Genomic DNA, 21,069 nt, shown 5'->3' on the forward strand with positions numbered 1-21,069 from the left:
ACACCAGCGGAATAAAATACCAATATAATTTCATTCCATCAGAAATGCTTTATAAAACAAAATTAACATATGGGCTGACTAGTGTTGCAATCAAAAGAAGAGTTAGCATTTATTTTTGGAAAACATCTGCTATGTATAAGAAGTTAAACACATATTCACCTTACCCATCTGTACACAATAAAAATGAATCATGATAAGAACTAGTGAAATGACCAAAAAGGAAAAAAATTACACATAAGGAACCTGGAGCCAGCTTTGCAACATCAAATGAAAAAGAATTAAATGTTTTTAATGTTTTGATTTGATAAAATCTTTATGTTAAAAAAGATTTCTATCGCAGACTGTTTTTTTACAGTGTTATTAATCTGCTTAGATGTTCTCTCTCACAACTTTTAGTTTGTATGAGAAATAATAACTGCCATCAGTGCAATTCAGAGATGGGCTGGAGAAATAAACTGAATGTATTTTACAAACATCAGTATTAAATCTATTGCAACAACAATGGACTTTTACATGATCTGGAATTAAAAAAAAATCAGTTCTATTTTGCATTCACTTGTTAAGTTAAACTATTTAAATTTTACTCTGGCATCAAGAAAGCATTATTTGACATAGGAAGAAAGCTTTGTATTATCAACTAGACATTGTAATGACAGTATTCTATCACTTTTATAGCACAAAAAATGTGTGTGGGCGGTGGGGAGAAATGCAAGAAATATACTTTGGAACTTCATGTCTGTAACAGCATTCTTTCATTTTGGCAGTTGAATCAGTTCTACCAAGATTAAGAACAGCAGGTAAATTCATTTTATTGCTTGCAATTTACTTTCCTTGTTCTGCCATAAATTGTTAATCAAAATATTTTGTGGGGAAAATGTGTCATGCTTAGAAAAATTCTTGTCCTGTTAAAATCATATAAGCACTTATTATGAGAAACCGGTTAAAAACTACTTTTAATTGTTTTTAAGAGATACTTTTGGAATGGCAATTATTGTTGGCAATGCAGCATGGCTAATATAAAAGTAAACAATTTTCTATTTTTTTATTATATTTTCACTTGAGATGTACACTATTTTTTATTATATTTTATACAGTGGGTAAGAGATCATCTAGTTTCAGCTGACAATATATGACATCATGCACTTCTAGCTTCCTGCACAAACTGGCTGCTAAATAGAAGTTCTTTTTTTTTCAGAAAAAAACAGAAGATTCATAAATTTTAAGATGCTTTTCTTCACTGTTATGTTTGAAAATATAGCTTGCTTAGATTTACAAATACATATTAATGTCTTTATACTGTAAAACGCAATGCAGGAGTTTTTAATTAATTCATTACTATTAGTACAGCAAAACTACTTGCTGAATACCATAGAACAGCAACTGTTATAGTTAAAATACCATAATTTGATCTGTTTCTGTAACAAATAGAAATAACACATACAATGTTAAAGTAGAAGGGAATATTATTAAATATAAATGAGGTTTGGAACAAACCATTTTGTCCTGGGATATTTTCAAGTGGGGCTAGATACATAGATTAGCAGGAATTAAGAGAATAAGGGGAGTATAGGGTTAAATGGGATGGAGGGATGTTTAGAAGGATATGAGGTAAGGGTAGGGAGGGGTTTAGAGGGTTTTGTCGAGTGTTATCTGAGGTAGGAGTCACATTTTTGGCATGAACTTGCTACGTCAAGTCTTACGTCCGAGAGGACCTGTTGGTGTTTTAGAGGTAGGTAGGCCTGGGGCTTGATAATGCATGGTGGTATAGGCTGAGTGAGTTTTAAATATATATATATTTATATATATATATATATATATATATATATATATATATATAAATATATATATATATATTTATATATATAAATATATATATATATATATATATATATATATATATATATATATATATATATTTATATTATTTTCATTTTTGGTGTTTGGGATGACCGTAACAGTACAGAAATGCAAGACTGATCTTGGGGACTTGGGATTTTTTCTGTTTTACCTTCATAATAATAATTATAATAAAAAAAATTGATTCTGTGGAACAGTGATTTTGTAGGTGAAATAAGGTGTGGGTGAGTGGTTTTCAGTGGTTGATCATGTTGGGAGGGCCTCAGTTTTGATTTGCTTGTGGTTCTTTACCTCGTGGTAGGACCACATGACAACAATCTTCATAGAGTCTTTCATTAGCCACGTGTTTTAGTTGGTATGAGGTTTGGGTGACAATTCACTGTTGCGTCCATGGTAGTGGGGGGGTGAGCAGTGTAGGACAGCAAGCATATAAATAAAGTATTAACATCAACAATTGTTTATCTGCAGGTTCCAAAATAATAAGAGACTGTCATAAAGGTAGGCAAAACAGTTTTCAAGTTTCCAGAATTAGTAAAGAAAAGAGCTTTACAACCTGTAATGTTGTACAAAGGGCGCCTGCTGTTTGTAGTAACTTATTCCCTCATGCAAGCTTCTTTGCAGGAGTTGGAGCGCTCAGAAATGGTTGCCATTCATCACGCATGCTTGTGGTGCATCTGTTGTTTGGAAGGGGGATGGCTGGCATCGCGTGCTTCTTGCTGTCCAGACTAGGAGAACCACTATTGGTACACAAAAGGAAATTAATGTCTGATACCAACTCCCTAAGGAGATGTAAGGTATTAACATGCTGCACTGAGAAAATATTGAGTTCCCTCATTAGCTTAGTACAACAAAAGGTACTATGGGTGCTTCTTGATGTTTTACGGGAAGTCACCAGGTAATGAAGAACTTCTACGTCTATTATTTGAAGTTGCTTGTGCTGGTATCATGCTTATTTTACGAATTAAGGAAAGGTCTTTTATGAATGCAATGTTATGGGGTTGTGCTTCCCCCTAGTGGCTACGTTGATTGATCGGGTTACTGAACTTGGGTTAGTTGATACCTGACAAACTATTTTGAGTAGTGTTTCATTTTAGGATTTGGGTTCTTCGCTGCAGTGAGTGTGCTACTGAGGGGTCCATTTCGTAGAATTGTTTGTTGGGAGGATAGTGGCTGATCATTGGTAGAGTGCATTTGGGGTCAGGGTAGGCTTTACTTGCTGGGTAGTGGCAGCATTATGTAAGTTCTGTCATATACCATTTGTACGGACTTTTGTGTAATGACCACAGTTTGCAACATACATTTTAATATATATAAAAAAACAGTCATATGTTGCTGTGGTTAAGATCATTTGTCTTTTGTGCCATTTTCTCTGGTTATGTGGCAGCATTGCGGTAGTCGGGGGGGGGGGGGACCGATGTCAGCATTCGTGTTTGGCCATCAAACAGCTACCATTTATAATGTAGACCTGTCATGACCCACTTCTTCCTGAGGATCAAGGTCACTTAATAGTGATTGGCATTGTGTTTTGGAAATCGTATCCTTCAGGAAAATGCAAGCTGGGACTGGTTCTGCTATTTTAGCAACTTTCCAGGTTATTACAGCAGTATTTGCTGGCTATGCTGCACATCGCAAGTGAGTTTATAACAGCTTGGAGTTGGGAAGTCCTCTTCATCGGCCTTGTCGGTATTTAGGGCTTGTCAAAAAAAAAAACAGTATGTTACAAATTTCCTGCACCACGAGGTTGGGAGGTTCTGTTTTACTGTTAATTGCGAGGGAATGGTGCAGTGGTTATACAATTATTTTGCTGTGTTTTTGGCTACATTTCCCAAACTGGTGGGAATGGGAGCTGTCTTATCTAGTGGTGAACACAATTTGTACTGGGTTCAAGCTGGCATAGCCATTGGTGACATTGACACTTGTTCTTCACTTTGCGGGGGCCTTGTAATACCTGTATATGACTGTGGTCAGTAAGTCACTGCTGTTTGCAGTGGGCTTTCATTTACTTATTATTTGCATTGGTAATTTTAAAAAGAAAATGTTGTTTCTCACTCTTATGTGGTTTCCTTGGGGAGGGACTCATGGGTTGGTTAGCAACCATGAGTAGTCACTGGGCATGTGCATTGGCAGCATATTAGGAGGAGAGTTAGTGGCGGGCTTTCTGTTCAGCATTTCTGAGTGTTTTAAGCAAATGGGTTGTCTAACGTAAGTTGCTTTGTTCATGTGTTTGATTTTGTTGATCTGTTTTATTACACAGCAAGGTGTCTTTATATTATTGTTAGACCTGTTATAGTGCTGATGGAGCAGGGTAGAAACGTTGGTTTTCTTTTCATGAGCTTAAGGTGCCAGGCTAATGTGCAACATCATACACAATGAGCTCTATGCATTTTGATTATCAAATTCCATTGTTATAATATGTAATATAACTGTCAGTTAGTTTTTAAAGGCTGCAGCTGTGTCCGCAGTTAGGGGTGGTGGCAGGCTTGTAATTTGCAGACTGTGGATCTGTTGAATGTTCATGCTGTTGCAGGGCTTGCTCCACTTGCTTTCTGAAATTGTAAGTATCCTTAGTGGTTCAGTCTGCTAGGAAGGTCCCAGTTAACCTAGTAAGATAAAACCTTCCACATCTTGTGCAGCATGCATACCTACTGTCAGTACGCATGGCAGAAGCCAAACTTGTCGCTTAGATACTTGCATTGTAGGCATTGTGGACAATCAGGCTGCAAATATATTTACAATGACACTCAAGAGAGGGTAGGGGGAGTGTCATCACATTTTCAGACAAATTATCATATTTCTGGGACCATAGGAGTTATGAAGGAAGCATAAATGGAAACTCTTCAGCACAAATTGTTATAGTAGTAGTATTCATTAGATTTTAGGTCTTAAAATTGAGTTTTATGGGTCACAGTAAACACAATAACTGTTATGTTTGTAACATTTTGTTAACAACTTACAAGATCTCAGCAACCACTTAGGTTGCACGGAATGTCGGTGGCATTCTTTTTAGCTACCTGAGAGCTTTCATATGTGACAAAGGAGTCTTGTCAGGTTACTTGGTCATGAAGATATTTAGAAAATGTAAAAACTGTAGTTATATAAATTAATATCATAAAAAACAAAGTTAAAGGGCCTGATGCCCATCTTTGTTTTGGGGTCATTGGGGTGTGGTTGCAGGGCTCTATGCATGCAGGGAAGGAATTGGTAAGCCCTATACTTTAAATGAGTAGGTATAGTTCATAAAAGAGGGAATTGGTAAATGTCAGACGTGAAAGGTAGGCATCTTAGCGGTATGCAGTCATGATTCGGGGTGGGGTATTTCTAACAGGAACCTATGTAAGGGGAGGAATGGGTTTTATTGTCTTACTGGAATAATATTATTCACTCTATTGATAGTATTTAATTTATTCATACTGAGGTGATGGTTGACATTAAAAGGGGGGATCATGGTGATAAGGTGTTTGATGCACAGTCACAAGAGATAGGGATAGAGGTTCATCTTTGTTCAATTTTGTAAGGGCAAGTGGTTTAACTTGGTTTTTCTTTTGCAGATCACGGAAGTATGGAACTGGAGTGGGCATCAGTTAGTGACTTGAATGAAGGGGTCTTGAAAGAGGATAGAGGCTGTTGCAATGATGTCCCGGTCCCTTGGGTGATGCGCAATGAGGTCATAGGTGAGGGAGCGCTGAGTGAGCAACAGTCAGTGCTCTGATGGAGATGGATTTGAAAGGTAATGGATTCTGCTTGGGTGGATGTTTTGGTTGTGAAGTGGTGTATAATGAGGTTGCAGGTAATCTTTATTCAGCATTTTGAGGTAGTGTGTGGGCAAGTTGAGGCAGAGGTCTGTTTAGGGTAGGGTAGTGAAGGGTTGGGGATTGTTATAGGATCTACGGGTTTCCACAGGTGGGGTGATGTCAACATTCATAGGATCCTAGGAATCTACTTATACTTGGGGGATTGTTTGGGGCCTTCGCTGTCAGAAGTGGTGTAAGATGGCAATGGAGTGGTTGTGCTGTCTGTTTGCAGATGGTGTGTCACGTCGCATTAGGGTTAAAAGGCTTGCTGCAGGATTTTGGGGCACCTCTTTATACGCAGTTAGGCATGTCAGAATTGGGTGGGACTCTTGTGGTGCATTTACAGTTTCCCTTCAAGCTTACTGTGTTGGTAGAGGGCCCATGATGTATTCTGTTGATAGAAAGCATGAAATTGGTCATAGGGCGTGGTAGGTATAGGTTAGGGTTTAGAAGGGAGTACCACAAGAACCATTTAATTTATGCTTGAGTGAATTTTGTAGGTAGGGTTTTAGAAGCATTGCAGGCATGAGAGTGTGTTTGGGATATTTCGGGAGTAGGTTGTTTTGTTTATGTAAAATAAAATAAAAAATAAAATAAAATATGTGGGAGATAGAGGGTTTAAACAAAGCATACTTTTGGAGTTTTCCAGCAGTTGGCCATGTTGCACTTTACTAGTGGTATAAGTAGTATGGGGGTTAAGGTTAGTTTTGAACGTTGTGGATTGGCATTAGGTGGTAGGAAATTTTGGGGTGGTTTTAGTACTATCATTACCCTTCAGGTGTGATATGTTGCAAGAGTTCTTTGTTGCTGCTCATCATAGGGAGTTTTCAGGAACTAGTTCATGGGGGACTTGGGGAAAGGAGTATATTTCTACTGTACAGTTTTCCAGGATGTCTGAATTTTGATTTTATAATTTGGTTGCCTTATAAGTGATAGTGGGTTCAATGGCAGGATTACCAGGCAAATGATCATTTAAAGAAAAGAAATGGCATTGTGGTCACGAGTATAGACATTATACAAAAAAAAAAAAAAAGAGGAGGGGCTGCGCTTAGGCATGATGGCAAGTCGTTGACCTTGTTTTGTTTTGGGTGTATCCAATATACAGAGGTTATGCTAGGTTATGAGGTTTTGGTTGGTCACTTAATCATTGTAGAGATATTGGGATTTAATTTTAACTGTTAGGAAATTTGATACCTTGGATGTTTATGAGGTAGATTTTGGGCGGTGATGACAGGAATCCAGTGTGGTGAGTGATGATGCCGTAAACTGAATGACGGTTTATGGGTAGGGAGGAGGTTAATGGTCTTAAGGCCCTTGTAGGCTACCTAAGTTTAATTTCTTATTCCCACATATGGCTGTTGTCCTTCAAGGGACAGGGGTGGAATTCTGGGGTGAAGTCAGTAATCCGTTCAGTGGATGGTGGGTATGATGGAGATTTTTAGGCAATTGTTTCATTAGGGAAAGAAATGACAGTTTGCTCATTAGTATATCCATTGGGTGATCAGGAGGTGGCTTTTAGGCATGATGGTATGTCAGTGATCTTGTTTGACCTGGTGTCATGGGGCATTGCAGGTTTCTCTAGTACATTGTGCTTGGGTAGTTTGCTTGACTTGGGTTTACTGTTTGTGATGCATTTTGGGTTGTAATGTTAAATTTCCATGTTGGTGGTTTAAATGCAGTTTTGCTCATAATGAGTAGTTGGGGTGATGACAAGATTACTATTAAATGAATATATAAGAGATTTCATGTGGTTATTATATTTATTGGACAGTAAGATGGAGCTGCAATTTTATGTGAGGGTATGCAATTGTCTCTGCGTGTTTTCAAGTTGCAGTGTTTGGTTGGCTGGTTGGCTGGGGATGACCAGAGAATCTTTAGGTAGCTTTTATTGTTATGGTAGTGGGGTAACTGAGTATTTTAATCATAGATACTGGTTATGCTAGGTTATGAGGTTAGGGTTGGTTACCTTAGTAGTGGATAGGAAAGAGTAGTTTACTTTCAGCTTTTAGCCAACTGGTTAATTTTGTTATTTATGGGATAGGGATTTAAGAGGTGATGGTGTGGATGCAGTTTGATTAGGAAGGATGGGGTACACCAAATGATGCTTGGTCTAATGCCTTAATGGCGTTTACATGGCTGGAAGTTTGGTGGGAGAGAGGGGGAACAGCCTGGTCAGGCTGTTGGGTGGAGAAGAGGGGCAGGCTTACACTCTTCTGTTCCCCCTCTGGTGTTGGATGTGCAATTCAATAAGTTTGGAAGGGAAATGAGATGTTGCTCTGTTGGATAAGTTAATAAACAAGCAGAGCTGAGCTGCTTATTTGGATGGAGCTGAAATTCAATAAATTGAAGGTGAGTGGGGTAACACTGCCTTGTTAGTGCAAGGATAAGTGCGCAACTGGGAGACGCTGCTTATCAAGCGTGAGAGGTTACGCTGCTCTTATGATTATTTTATATTTTCATGAATGTTATTATCACCTGTATCATGTTTTGGATGAAATTTATAACTATTGGTTAACAATTATGTTTATGGAAGTTTAATAAAGGTCGTTAAATGTCACTCAGTGTTGTGTGTTTATTGAAGTGGACCAGGACATTTAAGAGTTATTAATGGAAATATGTGTCTAATATTGGCTGCTTAATAGAAGTAAGGAAATACACCTTAAAGAATAAGACCCACTATTTCCCATTTTGAAACATCTCCATCAGCATACTTGTTTTGTTTATTAGTAAGCATACTTAGAAAATTTACAATGTTTTATTCATAAGGACAGATAAATGTAAAGAGCTTTGCTATCTCCAGAAATGTTGCTTTGAACTCCGTCAACAGCTTTCAATGTAAGGATAAAGAAAAGCAGAATTATTATTTTATTTTTTTAGGCTACACTTTGCATATAGTATTGGTTCTGTAAACATAATTTGTATATTTTTAGTAATTTAACTGTTTTGATAATCAGCTACATTTAAAACACAAGTAAATGTCATTATATTATTTATTTATCACTATCTTGTAAAACAGATGCTGCTTTCGTATATGTATATATAATTACTTAGCAGAATATTCTTATATTGACTAGGTAAATGAAGAACCACATGAATAAAGTAATGTAGCTTATTTCTGTTTCCTACTTTGCATGCAGTGTAGTGTAGCATGAATTGATTCGAGGTCTACAGATTTGCCCATTAGGAGGAACAGTAGCAGAGACATAATAAATGAAAATAATGTTTCCTCTAATGTTTCATTTCTTTTGGGTAATTATTGTTCTAAGCAAAAGGGCTTGACTGATACTTTCATAATAGTTTGTATCCATTTTGATAGTGATTTTATTATTATGAAATTAAATGCATTAGAAATACACTATATTTCAGGAAAGTAGACTGGAGCAACCACAAATTAAAACTATCAGTACTGCTGTGTTCCATTTATATGACAGTGAGTAGGTAGTATACATTCCTAGATAAACAATGGGTATCAGTTTGTAGGCCATTACAAACCTAGCAATAGTTCCCTCCAGTCTGAAAGGGGGCAGGACATGACAAGCCTAGCTAAACCCCCTATTCAAAAGTTCTCATCAGACACAAAGAGGGTAAGACAAGACAGACCTGGAGAAAATTTAAATCCATACATCTGAATATTTATATTTACCTTGAAGGTGGCAGTTTTTTTTCTTCACATCACATGCAGTGGAGGTTTGCTCCAAGGGTAAGAGATACATTGGGATCTGAATATATCACACCAGTTTGTCTAATTTATCTTTTATTAAGGTTTCATTCCTTTATCTCCAGATATTTGAGGTGCCATACATTCTGTGAAGGAAGAGGAGGTCAAGATTTGGAAGACTATAAGAAACTATGGATAGAAACAGGGCTGTGAGTCTTTCCTCACAACTAAGATTTTTTAAGACCACTGACTTTTATCTGTGATTCTCTGGGGTCTTTCAAGGTGAGTAATATGTTCAGACAAATACATGGCAAAAAGTACATTATATTCACTAACAGGTCTGATGAGATATAAGTAAAATATGACAGCAATGACAATTCTAAATTGATCAAATCAGTAAATAACCATTATAACATATTCATGGATGCAGCAGGCATTGCACAAATGTTAATATGATGTAGTTATACTCAGAGACATGGTGCAGACAGATAAAACTGACTTTGACCCAGGTGATGTGAGACTGACTAGTGGTTTTGACAATGGAAAAACCAAGAAAGGAGGTCAGGGTGAGCAATCAGCACTGTCTTGCCCATTCTGTGGGAAAGGTGGAGGTCTGTCTCATTACAATGCTGTCACTTACTATGCTGGAAGAGAAGTTCATGGCATAGAATTTAAAGGCCAGAGATATTAACTTGCCTCTGCAAAGTAGTTTGCATATGAAACCATTCATGGTGATGTGTGCAAAGAATGGACATTCCCAGGTAATGAGACTGCAGGTCCTAACGGATGGAAATGTGTGCATCAGACACTGGAGCAAGTTTAGGTTGCAAAAAAATACACACAGCACAGTAATCTTGGGGACAGCTGTGTAAACAAAGGATCTCACATGAGTTATGAAAAGCAAGTGAAAACATGTATGTGCTAAACAGCTGGAAGGCATAGAGATACAAGAGGTAGAGAGAAATTCTAGATATACATATATATATATATATATATATATATATATATATATATATGTATGTATAAAGGCAGATATTAGTCTATATATAGATATAAAAGACAATAAAAAACACAAGAGGCCAGGTACTCAAAATGACAAAGAAACCAATACAGCACACAAAAGTACCAAGTAGAGGTGGTCAAACCCAAAGCACGAAACACAATCCAAAGTGGAAGCACCAGCAGTTTATTTAGTACATACATCAGTAAAATAAGTTGCGTTAATTGCCCTTCCACTCTTGACAAACACTCGTTCAGTTCTACAGCTTGTTGTGCTTCCCCACCTGGGAAGCTGTCTTCTACATCTACAGCCTCCATAGCACAAATAACTGTAAAAAACACAAGAGGCCAGGTACCCAAAATGAAAAAGAACTGAACAAGTGTTTGTCAAGAGTGGAAGGGCAATCAACTCAACTTATTTTACTGATGTATGTACTAAATAAACTGCTGGTGCTTCCACTTCGGATTGTGTTTCGTGCTTCGGGTTTGACCACCTCTACTTGGTACTTTTGTGTGCTGTATAAATATAAAAGATGTGCTTGTTATATAATAGCAATGCCTGCCTTTTCTCCACTAAAATTAGTGATATGACTCTAACTAGTTTCTAATTGCAACCTATATCACACCTACCATCTCTTCCCTTAATTATTTGTTTCTGTCTTATTCTCTTTTGATTTTATTTTTTATGTTAGGACAATACATGTTTTTTTAAGGATGCATCCTTTGCAATAACACTATTTACACACATCTAGTCTATCCTAATGAAATAAAGGCCTAAAGTGCCCAACAGGTCACTATTGCCTCTTTTAAAATGTAATGGACTGGAGATCAGCTTACACATACTGCCTTTCCATTTGGTAATTATGAAGACACTAATTGTTCCCTTAAAATAAATACAGCATGGAAGCCTGAAAAGTAAAACTAGAATGATCAGGCAAGGTGTTTTCAATTCATTCTTGTTCATGTAATTAAAAAGACTCTAGCCAGAATGTTTTTACTTTGGAGTAGTTATTTTATTTTATGTTTTACTTTACATAAAGTTAATAATGTAATAAATGGTATTTTGGAAGTATGACTAGGTAGGCACATGATATTTAATGCCAGGCATGTACACAAAGTCAAGAAATTGACATGATTTAAGAGCATGCATAGGCTTGCACATCTAGGCAATGTGTACTTTATTACTTATAAATTTGCATTACAACTACAGCATAAATTGTCATTTTATATATATATATATATATATATATATATATATATATATATATATATATATATATATATGGATGTAGGACATTTGCTCGACTGAGCAAACGACCAAAATCCAAACGGCCGGGCATACTTATGTGAAAGTGCTTTTCACCGAAGAATCACTTCCGCGTAAGTATGACTGTTGCCGAGGCTGTACTAAGGTGCGGGTAAGGGAAATTTCCCTTTTCTCCATTGTAGTGCGGTCTCAGAGGGAGAATATTAAAGTAGGGGGGAGTGGGGGCATAGCCCCCCACATGGAGGGTGCAGGGGGGAAAAGCCCCTAAAATGTAAATGTAGGGTTTTTTTTGTCGCGCTTTAACAAAAGCGCTTTTTTGATACAAGCGCTTTCATTAAAGTGTGTTCAGGTTTTATGGATTCAGACTTTTACTCAGTCGATCAATATATATATATATATATATATATATACAAACACACACACACACACACACACACAGACACACACATATATATATATATATATATATATATATATATATTTATTTATTTATTTATCTATAAATCTCTCTCTCTCTCTCTCGCTATATATATCTATATATATATATATATATATATATATATATATATACATATATATATATATATATATGTGTGTGTGTGTGTGTGTGTGTGTGTGTGTGTGTGCATGTGTGTGTGTGTGTGTGTGTGTGTGTGTGTGTGTGTGTGTGTGTGTGTGTGTGTTTGTGTCTTATCTTTCATTGAACCACATTTGATCAAGCTAGAAGGATTAAAAGCCACAACTTTGAAACAAAAATCAGTGTACTTTTTTGTCCATTATAGGGTCAGTGACTTTGTCCAATGGAAAATGATATAATTAACAGTCAAAAATATAAAACATATCTTTTATCTTTAAATGTTAATGGTCTTATCAATGGTAACAAAAAAGATTATCATTTAAAAACAAATTTTATGTTTTTTTCCAAGTCACACGTGTAATCCAGAAAGAAATGCACAAGCTTCAGAATAATCTTTTTATTATACCTGTAAATTCATCTTTCAATAAGAACAAAGGAAAGCTATACTGAGGAACAAAAAAAAAAGATTTTGAGCCTAAAGTTTTGCATATATATTCTGATCCAAATGGTTTGTTATTTTTAATTGTATTAGAATATAAAAACAATTCTATCACTAGCAAATTTATCTTAGTTTACAGGGAGTTGGGAGCAAAAATAGCTAAATAATTATCGGAAACAATATCAACTAATATATAAGGGATTCTGATAATAGGAGGTGGCATTCCCCTGGATTCAATAAGGTTCCATGCAGGAATAGCTTATTCCTGCACAGAAGCAACCATTTAGGAGCAGCACAGCAGCATACCATACATAGTAATGAAGGTGCGCTGCCTCAGCTCCTAAATGGACATGGAGCGTGGACGAGTGCAGGGGGTATGTCTGAGAGTAGAGCTCTCACAATATACATGCCCCTACAGTCAAGAACTGCCGTTTGGCAATTGCAATGAATGAGACCACTCATAGGGTATTTAGCCAACGAAGTCAGGCATCACTACAGTTGTGTATACACAATAGACTAGGAACATTCCATGTATGCATAATCATATCCGAAAATAGGGCTGGCATGCTGTGCATAGGGATTTCAGCTATCCCATAAGTTCTGAGGGTAAAGCCTATAAAAAAACAAAAAACACAGTCAAAAAATGTACATAAAAACAAATCCTGTTACCCTAGCAACACCCCAAGTTTATAAGAGCAATATTTAAAATATAATAATATAAACACATTTTTTATTAAACGGATTAAATTTAACCATAGGTGCGCGGGTTTTCCCATTGCTTAGCTATGCATACTGTAGCTTAAATGGCACAAGAAGATAAATATCAAGACACATGCAGATGAAGCAGTAGTGTAGTGGTCAGAGCATTCGCCTTCTGAGCAATCATTCCTGGTTTGATTCTTACTCCAATAAATTCCATTTTCCATGTCAAATAACTTTATGAGCAATATTTTTTGTTGTATAACCTACTAAATAATATATATTAGTGAACTGGAGTACTGCTTTAAATGCAGATGTGAGGTGTCATTGTAATACTGTTGTAAAATCCACAGATAAACACATGTGCCCCATACGGTATATGTACACATGAATCAGGGATCCAAATTGAAGATATAATGTGTAATGCATGGTAAATCCATAGAGTGTCCAAATCCACCACCTTCTCAAGAACCATGTTATATTGCTGCCTAAATTAGTGTGGGGGTAAGCAGGAGTAAGCTCTATTTAGCAGTAGTAAGTGGGAGTAAGCATATTTAAGCAGCAGTTAGCAGGTTTATGTCTGCATGAGGGTAAGCAACGCGCAAACAGGTTAAGCAATATTGAAGCTAACCCTCAGAAAGCATATTTAACCAGAAGTTAGCATTGCTTACCATCAAGCAAACCCATGCAAACCCACTTACAATTGCATAAAAGTGCCTTAATCACTCTGTATCCAACAGCCGCTGTTCTGACCAGCAACAAAATAAACACCCCTTGCAGGTCTTGAACCCATGACCCAGTGCACTATAGCCATAATAGTTAACCAGTAAGCCGTTGCAACAGTGCATAAGACTGAGGTATCACCAAACAGATCCTCACTATAGGAAAATCAAACTTAACTTGTGAAAGGAATCTATATACAGTTTTATGTTGTATAACCTACTACATAACATAAATATGTGAACTGGAGTACTGCATTAAGTCCAGATGTGAGGTGTCATCATAATAAAGTGTTGACATCCCCTAATAAACACAAGGACCCCATACAGTGTACGTACACATGAATCATGGATACCAAACACATATATAACGTGCAATGAATAATAAATCTATGCCAAACAGCAAATAGTGTGCAAATTAAAAATTAAGAAATGCTAAGGATTGCACAGCCCTGCTTACTAGGTGTAAGCAATGTGTAGGCCAGCTAAATCAGTTTGTCATCAGTATACCCTTTAAGGAATGCCAATCTTAGGTAAACAGGTTTGCCCATAGCTTAACATTTTCAAAACAATCCAATCACGGCAAACATCTCATAACTGGTTGCAGCTTCCTCCTGTAAGCACTATGACTGGTGTGGGAGAAGAAGTATGCTTCCGGGTGCAGCGCTAAGGCATCCAGGAGTCCAAAGCCATAGCAGGACTTCTTGTTAAAGACCATGACCAGAGACTGCTGCAGGGCCAGTATCAGGATTCCCAATATAAAGCAGAAGCCTGGGACCATCTCACCTGTGACCTCACCAGTGCCACTGGCATACATCAAACTGGTGAGCAGGTCAGGCATCACTATGTCAACCTGAAGCGGAGAAAGAAGAAGCTCTTGTATCAGTGGATCCAAGAAGCTAGGTGCATGGGTGATGTCCCAGCTGTGTGTAAGTATCATTCTACTACCTGTTTAATAATTGCCAGCTCATGTATATTATGGATAGGTATGGCTAAATATTTCTCATGCCTTTGACAGTGGCAGACGAGCGAACTGTGAACTGGGAAGCTCATGCCTGCAGATTGCAGAGGTTGTGTTGCGAGGCAGGTTAGTAATACCCTTGCATGTATTGTCATTAGAAATAAATCTAAAAGTAGAAGAAAGTTAATTGCCAGTGTAAAACCTGTATTGTGTATGGCATGTACTAAACAAACAAGACAATATGGCTACGTGACAAAAAAGCTACACAAACTGTTAAAGAACAAGAAGCGAGTTGAAGAACATGGAGTATACGCCACTAACAGCACATACGATTGCAGATAATAAAGATTCTTTCCTTTTAACACACTTTCTTTATTGGTGTTTTCGGAGACGGCTATGCGTTTCCTTCCTCAGAAAAACAGCAGACAACAAACGTTACAGTGACAGCGTTCAGCCCTTACTTTTAAAAACCCCAAGGCATCATGTGATGCTACATGGAAGAACATTCAATTCAATTACTTAATTACTTAAATTAAAAGTCCCAATAAATCAAAAATAAATATTATAACTAAGCACAATGCTCACAACATTCCATATTAATGCATCACAGGAAAATCATCACTCAAAATATCCTCATAAAAAATCACTAATAATATTAACCTAAGATATGACCACATAAAAAACATTAAAAATGAAACATAAGTAACACTATTTAATATACTAAAAATGAATGATATGCCCTTAAAAATATATATATAAGTGAGCAACCATTCTATTATTTTAAAATAGAGCCATTATAGTAAACTAATATTCTTCATAATTACATGAATAAATATATGGCCATTTAACCACATTAACCTTAAAAAATGCATTTAACCAAGTTATCAACAACTAGTCCTTTGATCAACTAGAAAATATATATAGAAATATAATTAATCAATTAGACAGCAAATTGATGAAACTAAACAAAGATAGCTGCATTCTAGGTAATCACCAATACTGTGCCACTAAATCATTGAACAGAACAGTAAATATGAGTAACAATGTTAATTTCCTTTAACACAAGACGCATACACTATATTATTTATACATGACAATATCAGTTTATCTATTAATAGCTAGCCTTTTCAAAACACATGTAATAGAGGCGTGGTCGTTGAGACCTGGGGAAAATGTAGCCCCAGTTCTAATTTGCCAATATAACTCTTGTATTTCCAAAAATTTGCCAAGGTCCTACATAAGAAGCGTCTTCCACCTTCTTCAAGACCATAAAGACAAACTTATGATTTGGAAATTCCAAGATATAACAAGCAAGTCGTTATTGGTATCTCCTTTTGCAACTGCATAATAGTGCTCATAAATCGCTGTTTTAATTTGCTCCGTTTTCCTATGTAAAGCATGGCACATTATTTGCGTTGCTACATATACTATAGCTCTGGTATTACAATTGAATTTACCTATGATTTTGTACTTAATGTTGTTAATTACAGTACTAGTTCCTTCTTTAATAAATTTACATTGACCACAGCTACGCTTGCTCATCCCATTTCTGAAACCTTTCAATTTATTTTCACTTTGACCCGTCTCCAAAGGGTTTTCAGATTATTACGCCTATAAGTAATTGCGGTGGGCCTTATAAATTCTTTGAACTTGTTTGTCATTTGCAAGGAACATCAATTTTATTTAAAATTTCTTTTATAAAATAATGATCTGTAGAGAAAGTACATAGGAACCTAAGGCTGTTATCCTTTTGACTACAGTTAACCTTGATGGAACCAGTGTCTCCCAATTCGTCAATTTGATTGACATAATGGTGAGATGACAAAATGGGACTAAATTGTCCCATTCTACGTTTGTACTCAACTTCTTCGAAAACTTCATCCACCAGTCTTCTTGGATAACCTCTGTGGCTGAACATCTCAATAAGCTTATTACATTCTACATTGAAATCATGGCCATCTGTCACCATTCTGGCTGCCGCACCATCTGCCCTTTACAATGGCTCTCTTTTGATGGTGCGGATGGCAGCTGGAAAAATGAAGGAAGCCATTTGAATATGTAGGTTTCTATATATACTACTCTTAAATCTCATATTCACTGGATCTTTTGCAACCAAATATCCAGAAAGCTGATTTCATATGACTATAATTGAATGTAAATTCTAGAAAGCTAGTTAAGCTAGTAATAGACTCAATAAATTGAGGAATCAGGCTATCTTGCCCTCTCCACAATATAAACATGTCGTCCTGGTACCTGGTGTACCAGGCGACATATAATTGAACATAATATTTTGAAACAGTAGTGTATTTTCCCATTGTGCCAAAGCGCAATTGGCGTATGCCCCACAAGGCGGGCCCATGGCTGGACCGATGGGGAGCGCGTGAACATGAGGGCAGTGGGCCACAGTGCTGTTCACTGTTTCAGGTTCAAAAATCATGTGTGCAGCGGCTGTGAATACTGTTATGACCAGTAACTGCAAATGCTTTCTGGAAATACAAGAGTTATATTGAAATGGGTTCTGCAAATTTGATTACGTTGTTTGAAATGGCTAAATGAAAACTGATATTGTCATGTATTGAAACCGTAATATGCGGGCCAGAATGTTAATGAATGAGCATTATGTTAAATCATGAGTTTCTGTTTGAATGTTGATCAAACTGATTATTGTAAATCTGTTAACGGTTGCTGAATATTAATCTGGTTGACCAATAACGCGGTTAAATAACTTCATTTTTTAATGTTTTTATGTGTGCATATCATGGTTGAATGGCATATTAGTGATTTATTGAGTTACAGGTTATGATTTTGATGCATTATGGAATGTTGTGAGCATTGTGTTAGTTATAATATTTATTTTGATTTATTGGGACTTTTAATTTAAGTAATTAAATAATTGAATTGGAATGTTCTTCCATGTAGCATCACATGATGCCTTGGGGTTTAAAAGTAAGGGCTGAACGCTGTCACTGTAACTTGTTGTCTGCTGTTTTTCTGAGGAAGGAAACATAGCCGCTCAAAACACCAATAAAGAAAGTGTGTTAAAAGGAAAGAATCTTTATTATCTGCAATCGTATGTGCTGTTAGTGGCGTATACTCCGTGTTCTTCAACTCGCTTCTTGTTCTAAGACAATATGGCTGCAAGAGTCGTATATAGGTTGTATGTAAATAAAAGGTTAACAGCCTGACAATAAAGGTCTAACTGCTGGACTGCTTGTGTTTACTCTGGTATCATATGGTAATGTAGTGTTGCAATCTCTTAATAGTACTGTCATATTAAGCACTGTTACCCACACTGTGCTACATAAAGAAAATGTGTAGGGATATCTGTATATGACTGTTGTAATCACAAGAGGTCATTTTGTACAACTGAGAGAGACTTAGACAGAAAACAGTGAAAAGATAGCACACTCAACTGAGATGTGAAGTGTTGTATTTTTAGCACACACAGTCATGGTTATAATCCTGGGAGTGATAGTAAGCTGCATGCAGAATCATACCCCTTGACTGTACAGATATGTCTAGAGAATTGGGCCATATTTGTTGACTGTTACCCTGTCCCCCTGGCATATCAGCATGATAATCTCTGACATGTAGGCAGCATTTAATGTCATATAACTGACTGTGAGGCCTGTAAATATTTGGAAAATGTCTTTGAAAACAAACCTGTCATTCTACAACTCACCAAAGGTTTATGAGGGCAATAGTCAAAATATATTTCAGATTCACTTACATGTTGTCAAGACTTGCCCAGAGTGTGTGCAATAAGAGATAGAGTGGCATGTGCATAATATCAACCTGGAATCTGGGAATATGTGTAGAAACAGTCAGGTAGTGTTAACAAACAATACCTCCACAGGTATACCACGTAAGAGGTGTATACTGAAAGTAAAACTCAGTTCATGTATGTAGTTGTCTACATCCAAACCACTGTCCAAACTAAGGCCATAGGGTACTGCAATAATACCTGTAAGGTACAGATCACAGCACTGACTAGGAAAGTAATGGGAACTACTGGGATATACAAGTTCTCCCCAACATATCTGCACCAATAAACTAAATACACAACTCAATTGGTATGTGGACTATTCAATCTACTGTTGGGACATATGTCCTATTACTTAATAAATATTGACATTTGTTCTATGCATGTGCCATGTTGAAATACTTCCACATTGGTGGCATGTTGCCATCAATGTCCCTGCATGCTGTTGTAATGGCCACTGTGGTTCCATATATGCATGTGTTCTGTTTGCTATCCAACTGTTTCATATCTGGTGTTTCAGGTTAATGGGAATATCTATGCATGCTGTACTTAATCCTGGAATGTGTTGATTATTACTAACCTACATATGTTGTAAAATTGAAACACCATAGCATGTTTGGGAAGGCCGATCCCAGCAGACCCACCTCTCCTACCTCATCTGGCCATGGCACAGGGCACCAGCATGTCTGGGGCCCACCCCAGGACCTCCTCATCTGCTGGTCCTGCACCACCTTCGGGTGGAACCACCTCAGGGGAAGGTGGCTTTCACCACCTGGGAGCAGGCATGGAAAGGATACTGTCACCTGTCGTCAGGTCTGGGGTCTGGTGCATAGTGAGCTCTGCAGGGAGTTTGGAGATCTGCTATGCCAGTTTGAGGGCCACATGGCACAACTAGAGGGTCAGCCTGCCACTCCTAATCAGCCCCCAGCACAGCCACCTTTGGGGCAATGAAGGTGCAGTGGTGACTGCCCATGGGTGGGGACCTCAGTCCCACTGTTTCCACTACAGGGCTCATGGACTTCCGACTTGCAAACACCCCTCCCCAACCAAGGTGTTTACCCCCCCGTGTGTCATATACTGCCCCTGTATGCTATCTTGTCTGTTTTGTCTGTAATCCTACCCAAACTACCTCCCCAAATATACCTACTATCTCTGCCCAACATCCCACTCTCACCTTAAAAAAAAAATATGTTCCCAAAAAAATCTCGCCCCATACATAGCTGTCCATTTTGTACGTGTCCACTGGACACATGTAATCTGATCTAACTGACTTCACAACATATTATTATTGTCCTCACCACTCTCTCAGGGGTATGAGTGTCCAAATCTACCTCCAAATCAGTGTATACACACAGCTGTTGCTTAGAAGAAATGGGCAACTATGGACCTTCCCTACACCTGTCCTGCACATCCCTAGCTATTTTCTCTATTGTTTTTCCCTTTTTGTGGCCCTTTTTCACCACTTTCCTATCAACCCTGTTTCATTTCTTTTAAAGAAATTAGCAAGGGGGTAAGCAGGAGGGAGCACTTTTTAAGCAGCAATAAGCGGGTTTAAGCTTGTTTATGCAGGAGTAAGCAATGCCTACACAGGTTAAGCAATTAAGAAGCTAACTGAGTATAAGAAACTGTAACCAGAAGTTAGCAGTGCTTACCTTCGAGCAAACCCATGCAAACTCACTTACAACTGCTTAAAAGTGCCTTAATCACTCTGTATCCAATGCCCCTTGTTCTGCCCAGCAACAAAATAAACAGCCTTTGCAAAGCTCAAACACAGAGCCCTGCACACCATAGCCAAAGTGATTTATCACTAACCTGTGTCAGATATGCATAAACCTTATGTTTTCACAAACATATCCAATACAGTCTTTCAACAGTACAGGAAATGTATTTATACATATAGATGTATATGTGTGTATACATATATATATATATATATATATATATATATATATATATATATATATATATATATATATATATATATATATCTATATATATATCTATATATATATATATATATCTGTGTCTATATATATATATATATATATATATATATATATACACATAAATCTATAAATATATATGTCTACATATATATATATATATATATATATATATATATATATATATATATATATATATACAAACACACACACACACACACACACACACACACATATATATATATATATATATATATATATATATATATATATATATATATATATATATATATATACGGATTCACTATACAATCTCGAAATACTGAAATATCGAATTTCAGTATTTTGAGACAAAATAGTCGAAAACCCACATACAAGAAAACCCATAATCACGAA

This window comes from Protopterus annectens, chromosome 2.part0 (assembly GCF_019279795.1).
Source record: "Protopterus annectens isolate FY-2018-M chromosome 2.part0, PAN1.0, whole genome shotgun sequence".
NCBI lineage: Eukaryota > Metazoa > Chordata > Ceratodontiformes > Protopteridae > Protopterus > Protopterus annectens.